Below are 10,298 nucleotides of genomic sequence, written 5' to 3' on the forward strand. Positions count from 1 at the left end.
TCATATTGAGTAGTTGTACTACAAGGGTTGCCGGTTGCTGTGGAGGGTCGAATAGACCCACTCACTTTCAATCTAACCTCCTAAAAGTAACCCGCCCAACAAAAAAACACAAAAATTTTGGGAAGAAGTGTATTTATTTTTCAACACAATCTCCTTACAGCTCTATACACTTTTCCCAGCTACGTTCAATAAGTTAGAGACCATTTTTATTATAAGAACTGTCTTGCTTCTCAAAATAGTCATTAACTGCAGACATCACTTCTTTATCGTTGGAAAATCTTTGACCACTGAACAATGTTTTCAAGGTTGGGAACAGAAAATTATCCGTGGGGTTAAATCTGGCGAATAGGGTGCATGAGGTAGCAGTTCAAACTTTAATTCTTAAATTTTGGTTATTGCGATAATGGACATGTGAGCTGGTGCATTGTCATGATGAAACAACCGCTTTGTGGATTTGGCCTTGTTTAAACTAGGCTACCCAATATCGTACTGTTGCAAACGAAGGAGCAGACTCACTCAGAGTATATTCAAGTTCAGCTTATATATTGGTTGGGCTAAGGCTTTCAAATAAAAGTATTGTACCACAAGGATGACCAATTTTTTCCATTTTCACAAATTCACCAAAAACATTCGCTCTTGATGGCTGTCAAACAAATACTAACCAACGCAGCGTCTTCAAATTTGAAACATGCTTTATAGATTATGTATTTTCTAATACAGTGATATTTTTCAAACAACTACCGCCATCTCTAGGTTAGACCGGGTACTTCTGGGACTAGCCTCGGACATCAATCAACAAGCGACTTACATAGCGTAATGTTCAATTTGAAATTGAGAATATGTTGGTTACTTGATTACTTACATAGCATCTGCTATGTAAGTATAAACATTGCCATTTCCTTTGAGAAGAACTCACCACCACGTGCTTATTTCTTAACTAAAATAATCATTATTCAGTTAAAAGAACTGAAAATCTCAATTATTCTTTCTAGATGCCATTACTATATTAATATTCTACGAGCTGTAGGAGTGTTTCCAAATGAGTATTTTTGATGATTTTTCCCAGGACTTCGGTCGATAGCCAGTTGAACAAAATTGTAATTTTGTTCAATAAATTACAATTATTATTATTATTTATGTTATGAATATAATAGTTATTTATGTATCAAGGGAATTAGGAGGGCCTTAATTACCGATGGCAAAGTTTGCGTCCCGAGGGCCTCTGGCTCAGCAATTGCCTGAGGTTATTAAGGCTCATTAATTCCCGTGGTACATAGATAATTTTATTTCTGACCGATTTCAATAAAATTTTGTTCATTTTTGAAACGGAAAAATGTACCAATTCATTACCTTCCCGGTATATTTGAATCAGGTACCGTTGATTATAGTAGAGTTTTCTTGTTGCTAGGTTGTTGCTATGTTACTTGTTTATAAACAGAACTTTGTTATCAAGCTGTGTTTGCGGTGAAAACGTGTTTTCTACCCCAAATATAATGGAGGATATTTTGAAAAAAGCTGAACAAGCAAGAGAATCATTGATTCCATCGAAAAGTGAAGCCGTATACCAAAAAGAATACAAGATATATCTGGACTGGCTGACTATTTATTTTTACTTGTGAAAGGTAGAGGGAATTATAAAATCTATAATGTCCCAAGGGAGTTATGACCCTCTTTATTGATAGCGTAACTATGACGATATAAGCTTATAATATCCCGGTCAGAAATAAAAAACCTTAATGTAAGACTAATTTCAAGACATTGTCACTCATAAAATATAAAATAATAGATGTCATGAACACATTTAATTGTTTATGTAACTATAATTTCTACTGTTTTTCAAATTATTACAAGAACGATTACCACCATCCATTCAGCGGCATTGATGTATCTAATTACCTTAAATTCGTGCCAGTTCAAGGCATTTCATTTTGTTCTGGAACCTGTAACGGTTGCTAAAGTTGAAAGTGCAATACTTTGTTGCGGTCGTTCAAATAGCTGTGATTCTTATGATATCAACAGCAAAATCTTAAAATATTCTCTTGGAATTATTCTGAATCATTTTTTATAATTCTGATAAAATGTTTCGGTTAAGGTGTATTTGCTACTGCTTAAAATTATCTAAAATGGTGCCTATTGTTGAAAAAGGTGACATTACAGACCCTCAAAATAACAGGTCATGAGAGACACAATAAAAGCTTTCATGAGGTCACACAAAATTAAAGCAGTAAATTTACCTTCTTGGAATCCTTATATGATTGCAGCGACAATTTGACAGACAGCGTTAACTGTTAATCTACCTGCACAAAAACCAAATTGGAATTTTTTGAAATAGGCAGTTTTTTAAATTATTTCTATAATTTTGCCAAAGATACAGATTATAGAGATTGGTCTGTTATTTTTAGGGTCTGTAATGTCATCTTTTTCAACAATAGGCACCATTTTAGATAGGTAATTTTAAGCAGTAGCAAATACACCTTAACCGAAACATTTTATGAGAATTATAAAAAATCTATATATATATATATATATATATATATATATATATATATATATATATATATATATATATATATATATATTCATATTAACCAACGTTATGAAACACCAGATCTGGCGACTTACTGAAAATACCCAAACGTGTCTTAATTTTGATCAATTCAAAATCAGAATGAAACAATATTTTAAATCCAGATGTTTTTACAGTGTAGAAGAGTAATTACAAAATAAATTTTGATATTATTATAGTTGTATATAATTATAACATAAGAAAGAAATGTTAGTTGTTGATCTCGGAATTGAAGATACAATTCTTGTTGCAGATTTACGATATTGTTAGCCTCCTTGTGAAATGATTTGTTTGTGCTATATTCATTATTGTTTAACTATTTTGCTTAGCTTAACTAGTTTATTATTTGTTACTTGTTAATGTTAGTTATCTGCTGAAAATGGTCTGATAAACCGAAACTGGTCATAACAAATAGAAAAATAGTATAAATTAGACAAAAGTTATTTTCTTTTTTCTATATTCAATATGAATTTCTACAAAATAAATAGGTCATCAATCAAAGAAGTTATCTGTCTATCTACTTGTGTTCAGCCTCTGTAAACTATGTACCTATATATGTCTAAGCTTTATTTTGATACTAGCTATTACCCGCAGCTTCGCCTGCATAGAGTTTGGTTTGTCACATTGAGTTTCGTGACAAACCATTTCACACAAATAGTTACAATATTTTTTATCAACAATTATTGAAAATATTTTTTTTAATAATACCCACAAGAATTCATTTCTTTTTACACTTTTATAGCAAACAAACTTACACAGAAAAACCGAGTTTTCTCTGTTTTTCTGCTTCAAGTTTTACCAAAGTACTCAAAAATGAGTTTCGTGCAGTGGAAAGAAAAACCAGGTATTTGGTAATATCATTTGAAAATGGTCAAAGAGGTCTTTAATTGTTTTTGCGTTAACCAGCTATTGCCCCTATATATGAACTGCATCCTTAAAAGTTGAATCTGAGGCTTTAATGAGATTCTAAACTAACACTAGCATTTCTGATAAATAGCTGGCATGCAATCGGTTCATGATGAAGCTAAAGGAAGGGGTAACTTATAGAATAAATTCACTAATAACGTTTTTTGTGACAACAAAGAAAATCAATATCTCGACAGCCATAAAGTCGGTACAACTAATATCTAGCGTTACCTATTGTGCTCCAAAAATGTATAATCAGTTAAATATTGTGAAATCAAATAGAAGTTACAGTATAATTTGAATTTGAACCACACTGTCTATAATAGGTATATATTTTATATTAGAACAAATGGGCTTGAAATAGCAAACCAAACTAAAAAGTGGAAAAGTATAACAATGGATATTTAGCACCCCACGTTTTTTACCAAAATTATGTTTTTGTAAATAGATTTACTCTGATTTCAGACTTATTAAAAGTCATTAGTTACATCAAGCCATAGGACTTATTATCGATGTTGAAATCTTGAATTATTTTGTGTTGCTATTGAAGCGTGTTTTTTTTTCAGTTTTTTAACCATTATTTATTAGTACATACGTATCTCTCCTCGATAGTCTTGAGACACGGTTTGATCTCTGTTAGATTACCTATTGGTGGTACCTACATGACATGTTTCATTCCCGCTTGGAAAATACTTATATGGTTCTGAATGATTTGATGTTTAGTACATTCCACCAGAGAAGTTGGAAATAACTTGAATTAGTACATCAATCAGTTATTATGTCTCTAAGGACCTGTTATATGCTGCTCAAGCATATAATGATATAACTTTTACAATCCTTGTTAACTAAAAATTGTTTTTTGTGATTTTACAATTCAAATTTAAAACGTTGAAATAAATCAATGCTCGGAGGTTTGAAAAAGAGTCAATGAGACTCATTTGTTCAACTATAAAATAATAGAATTTCTGACAATTATCATTAAAAAGAGTTGCCAATAATACACCAAACGCCTACTCCTATTTATTGCAAATACTTCCGTTTTTGTCATCTCTCGATGATACTAACTGGGTTACTGAAAAGCGCGGCGAAAGACGGTATTCTTTTCTGGAGGGGAAAGTGATTTCAATAGATTATAGATTCATTTTACGCCAGAGGTTCCGATTGAACCTATCAAGCCTCCATGAGTGAGTATTTGTTATTTAGTTCAAATGTTAAGTTAGATTACAATACCTTCATAACGAGTTCATGTGAATGGTGGTGATATTCCCAAGAAAGTAGTAAAATTTTTTTTCAACATTTATGCAAGATACCTCACAGAGGGTTAGTCTCACAGATGTTTCTCGTTCATCCAGCAGCAGGACAATGCTGAAATTATTCGAAAGTAGATCACCTAAACATCGGTTTTGAGGTGTGTCGTATTACCTCTCATTAATGCAGGAAATATCCGACCCAAAAACAAAGTGCCTGGGAGTCGATTGATTTCAAAACGGCTCAACTACAACTAATGTACGAAACTATCGCCTAATAGTGCTTCATCTCGTGAACAAAGCTCCAAGCGGGAAAGAAACATCCCATGTACCGATACTCTAACAGAGGTCAGACTGTGTCGAGGAAAGATACATACGTACGAGAAAATGAATATTTCGAAATAAAATCTCGAAACATTAATTTTTCCCAATTACCTAAACCGCCTGCCGAAAAACAACTACTCCAAGTATGAAGTAGGAAACGTACGTAGATAATTATAATGAATGCCTGTCTTCCGCCATCCGAGTTAGCGCCAGGAGTCTAACAGTTTGCTAGTATCATTACGCGGCTCTTACGTTTTCAGATCCTTCGTGGTACCTATTCGTCACTTGGATCATCTGCTCAAAACTTCTATCCGCGTTTCTGACCCTTTGTGCCACTTGGATTACCTTTTCTTCATACATCTCTTACGTTTTCCGGTCTTCTGTGGCATTCGCCACTCAGACCATTCTCTCCGTGATTCCGGCCCTTTGGGTATTCGCCACTTGAGTTACCTGGTTTTCACGTCACCTACGTTTTCCGATCTTTTGTGTGGTATTCGCCACTTGGATAATCTGTTCGAATCTGCTTTCCGCCCTCTGTGATATTCGCCACTTGGGCTACCTGGTCTTCACGCGTCTCCTACGTTTTCCGACCCTTTGTAGTAGTCACTTGGGTCCGCGTTTCCGGTTTTTGTGGTATTCGCCACTTGGCCTACCTTTTCTTCACCCGCCTCCTTTTCCGATCTTATGTGGTATTCGCCACTTAGATCATCTGTCCGAAGCTTCTCTTTGTGATTTCGGCCCTTTGTGGTATTCGATACTTGGGCTTCCCCTTTCTTGTTTCCGGTACTTCTGTATAGGTATCGTCGTCGCTCTCAAAACGTCGGGGATGCGCCTGCGGAATCCGAAGAGTTATCCGTAATTCGTATATTTATACGGAGTCACAGAATATACTTGAAGTAGGTGAGGGACAGGCATTATGTGCTAGGTGAATCGCACCGAGCTTTTAATACCCGTTTGCTTCATAAACCGTGGTTGATTGCGTTTCCTGCCTACCGTTAGCTTATTTTAAACCCTAGACGTTTTGTTTCCGTACTCACTTCTTTGCACGCCCCTCCGTCCGTCAGATCTGATACCAATTTACTGTTAAGAAAAATCTACATAGTCAAGTATATCTTGCATTGCATAGGCACTTATCAAAAATCATACCGATATATTGAACCTAAATGTCAGTTGAATACTTTTCACTCTCATATTTATTCAACTCATAAAAGTTTTTGTCAAAAGCAGGAGGTAGAGAGAATTTTTGAACTGTACTTTTGTTTTAATAAACAAAACATATGGAAACTGCAAAACAAATCTAGGGTCATGTAGAGAATAAAAACAGATCAAAGTTTCATCGAATATTTTCAGTTCACCACCAACTTCTACTGAGATTATCAAAATTATAATATGGATGCAATGAAATAGTGCAAAAGGAAATTTGCTCAAATACTGTGTATACTATACAATAAATCTTTATCTTCAAGGAAAGTTTTTTTCAATATAAAATTTGCAAGAGTCGCCCCATTATTCAAAAATGGGAAGAAAAAATAAACAAATGAGCCTATCTGATTTTTCAATATTATCAAACATTTTGGGAAGAATTATTAATAACGGATTTTTCCATTATCTGTATGACATGAAATTTCTTCATGATCAACAATATGGCTTTCACAAGTCAAGCAATACATGTTCTGAGGCGGTTGATATGATTAGCAAGATTTAGGATAGACACCAAAAATGTATGCGACATTATGTTGCATACATTATGCATTGCATTATGTTGCATACATTGTGAATAGCCTTTGTTAGTCTATATACAAAGGTGTGGCATTTGACACTGAATCACATTTTTTTCTCAACTGCAAAGAATTGGCATCATAGGTGTAGCCTTGAAATGGTTTTAAAACTATTTATCAAAACGTAGACACAGGGTTATAATAGAGTCAATGTGGGGCAGCGCCCGATCTAGGGGGGGGGCAAACCAGGCAATTGCCCGGGGCGGCAAAAATAGGTTGAAATTATACCATCTATGGAATAATGCATGGGTAAAAGGCGGCAAATATTATTTTGCCCGGAGCAGCGAAATAGCTGGATCGGGCGCTGATGTGGGGTATTGCAAAGGTTCCGCTGTTTTTCACATATATCATTTCATTGTATTTTGATAAATCTGTTCAGAACACCAAAAGTTACATCAGCTCAGACTCAACAGAATTATCAGATTGGCTAATCATCCACAAACTGAAAAAAATCATCATACATGATCATCACAAAAAATATATTATTACGGGTCTAGCAAAATAGAATAACACAAATGAAGTCAAGTACTTTGGTCTATTTGTCATGGAAAGCCCATACTGATTATCTCGAAAAGAAATTGGCTCTTCCATTGAGCATTATGAAACAACGAATTTTAAATTCAAGGACATCTATTTTGTTCATTATAATTCTCACTCATCCATTGTCACTTCCAATATTGAACTGTCCTATGGTTTGCTACGTATCTTAAATAAATGAATCCACTCCAGATTCTATAGAACAAAACTCTAAGAAACATTACCCTCTTTTAGATTAAAAGGGTATATTTTTAGGAGAGATTATTTTTTTGAAAGAAAGGTTTTGGTTTTCTACTTCTGCACCTTGATACAAAAATGTGGGAATCTTCCAAAGGAAGGAAGCAATCAATTTCAAAAAATGAACTTTCTACAAAGATGTGTAGATCATGCAAAGAAGTAATTTCCAGACACAAACTGGAAGAAAATTCCTCTCGAAACAGCTATTTTCATATAAACATTGAATTACACGAAAGAATAATACTTTCGAAACAAATACTTTTATATGAAAGCTGAATTATACGAAAAACCACTTTTCTCTATTCCATTTGTATTCCAAACATTCGTAATGGAATCGAACCAGATATCATTCACAGGATACTGTTAAGTTTTTCCCCGTGGGTTGACCAATAATTAACTGCACTGAATAATCAACCTCAACTTTATTTTACTTTAAATACAATAAACACTTCAACTAAAACTTCAACTATTACTCGAATGTCTATCGCCTTACTAGATCCCTTCGTGTACCACACTGTAACTTCCACTTGACTGTTTCGATATGCTCGTGGCTAGCGTTTATATATCGTAATCGAATGCGCTAGAAAATTTCGCCGAAATTCCGTCGAAATCGGTAGCATTATTCTTGCTACATCTAGAACGGCAGCGAAGTTCGTACATTAGCGCACTCTTAGCTACGTCACCATTAGTTTATAGCTATCAGTGGCGGTCGGCGTTATTTTCTTTAGGGCATGATTTACAACAATACATTAATGAACTCCAATTAATGCATTTACATCCGTCAAGTAGTATACTGAAAAAGACTTCAACATGTAATTCACACCAAGAAATTCAAGTTCCATCATATAATACTCGCAAGAGAAATGAAATATGTGTACTCATGTGTATGTAATTCACACCAAGAAATTGAAGTTCATTCATATAATACTCGCAAGAGAAATGAAATATTTGCACCCATTAGGTATATGCAGACTCTAACACCGTGAGGAATTGTATACCAGTATGCTACAGAGGAACTATAATTTATATTAGGTTGTTTCAAAAGTATTGTCCATTTTAATGTCACGATTTTTGTAGCCTTATATCTTAATATTTATTCTACTGTATCATGGTATATACTGACCGATATATTGAATTTTGTAATCTTTACATTGATGATATTCATTTTATTGTATTGTATTTTTTTCAAATTTTAATTCAATACCTCTCTTCAGCTTATATGATGTCGATAAGCGATTTTCAACCAATTTTTCTCTACAAATTCGAATAGGATCGAAGCGCTGCCGAAACAGCCCAAAAAACTAACACGACATTTTAGCCTCGAAGATGAACCCTGAAGTGATCGATCTTCAGTAGTCCAGGACGAGGATTTGAGGACCCTGGTGGAGACTAACCCATCACAAACGGTGCGTAGGATAGCGGAAGGAATGTGCGTCAACTCCCATGCGATTTTGATGGTTTAAAACATATTGAACAAATCAAAAGGCAAATTTTGTCAGCAGCAACCGGCACTAGTCAACAGAACAGGTCCGATCCTCCTCTTCGCCAACACCCGTCCGCACATTTTACAAATCACCGTCCGAAAATTGAACGAATTGAGTGTCAAAGTTCTGCCTAACCCATCATACTTCTCAGACAGAATTTATTGACTTGTGTTACTCTGGTAAAAGTGCACTGATTCAAATGGCACATATTTCAATTAAATTGAATAAGTATTCATTACGTTATTACAGTTTAAATTAGATTCGTAAAAATTAACAAAACTTTTAAAACAATTAATAACTCTTCACCTTATTCAATAAAAATATCACCAACAAAAATTCAGTAAGGACCTGAAGAATGTTCTGATTTCTAGAAAATATGTGTAGTACCGGAACCTAATTTTCATGTGCAAGTAATATATATATATATATATATATATATATATATATATATATATATATATATATATATATATATATATATGTATGTATGTATTTTAAAAAATTATATCAAATATAAATATCAAGAGACAAATAATGGGCTAATAAGATGACCTGCAAGATCACCAGATCTTACTATTTTGGACTATTTTCTATGGGGGACATTGAAAATTAGGATTTACGCTGGCAGAGAAATAGAAAATGTGAAAGACTCGAGATTGAGGATTTTGAATGATTTCGCAACAATGCAGCAAATAAGTGTATTAAGGGCAATAAATAATATGAAAAACCGAGTTCAAAAATGTCTCGAATAGGATGGACTCCAATTCAAACATTTATTGGGCCATTAATTTTTTTGTGTATATAAATCAATTCATTTCAATTTTCATTTCTTTTTCTAAATATTAAAACACATTTAATATATTTTTGATGTAGATATGTTTCAGATAATTATAAAAAGGTTTCTTATTCAAAGTTCATTGTAGAAAACGCTCAGAGCGATAGAAAAAAATATGAATAAGTACCTAAAAATGAAAAAAAAAAACTCTACAGTAAATAGGGAGACGTGAAAGTTGCTATTGTGTTTTTATTCAACTCAGTCAAGCAATTTCCAGGGCCGTAATTTAAAAGGGGATAATTCACACAATTATAATCAAATATTACCGAAACATCCTGAAATATAAAATTGAATTTAATTTCTCAGTATGAAACAAAAACTACAGGTCCGTATTTAAAAATTCAAAGATGGGGGTTGCCCAAATCAGATGACACACTGTATAAA

This window comes from Leptinotarsa decemlineata, unplaced genomic scaffold, assembly GCF_025532065.1.
Source record: "Leptinotarsa decemlineata unplaced genomic scaffold, Ldec_3_MD MMD2_tig00026316_RagTag_RagTag, whole genome shotgun sequence".
NCBI classification, from domain to species: domain Eukaryota; kingdom Metazoa; phylum Arthropoda; class Insecta; order Coleoptera; family Chrysomelidae; genus Leptinotarsa; species Leptinotarsa decemlineata.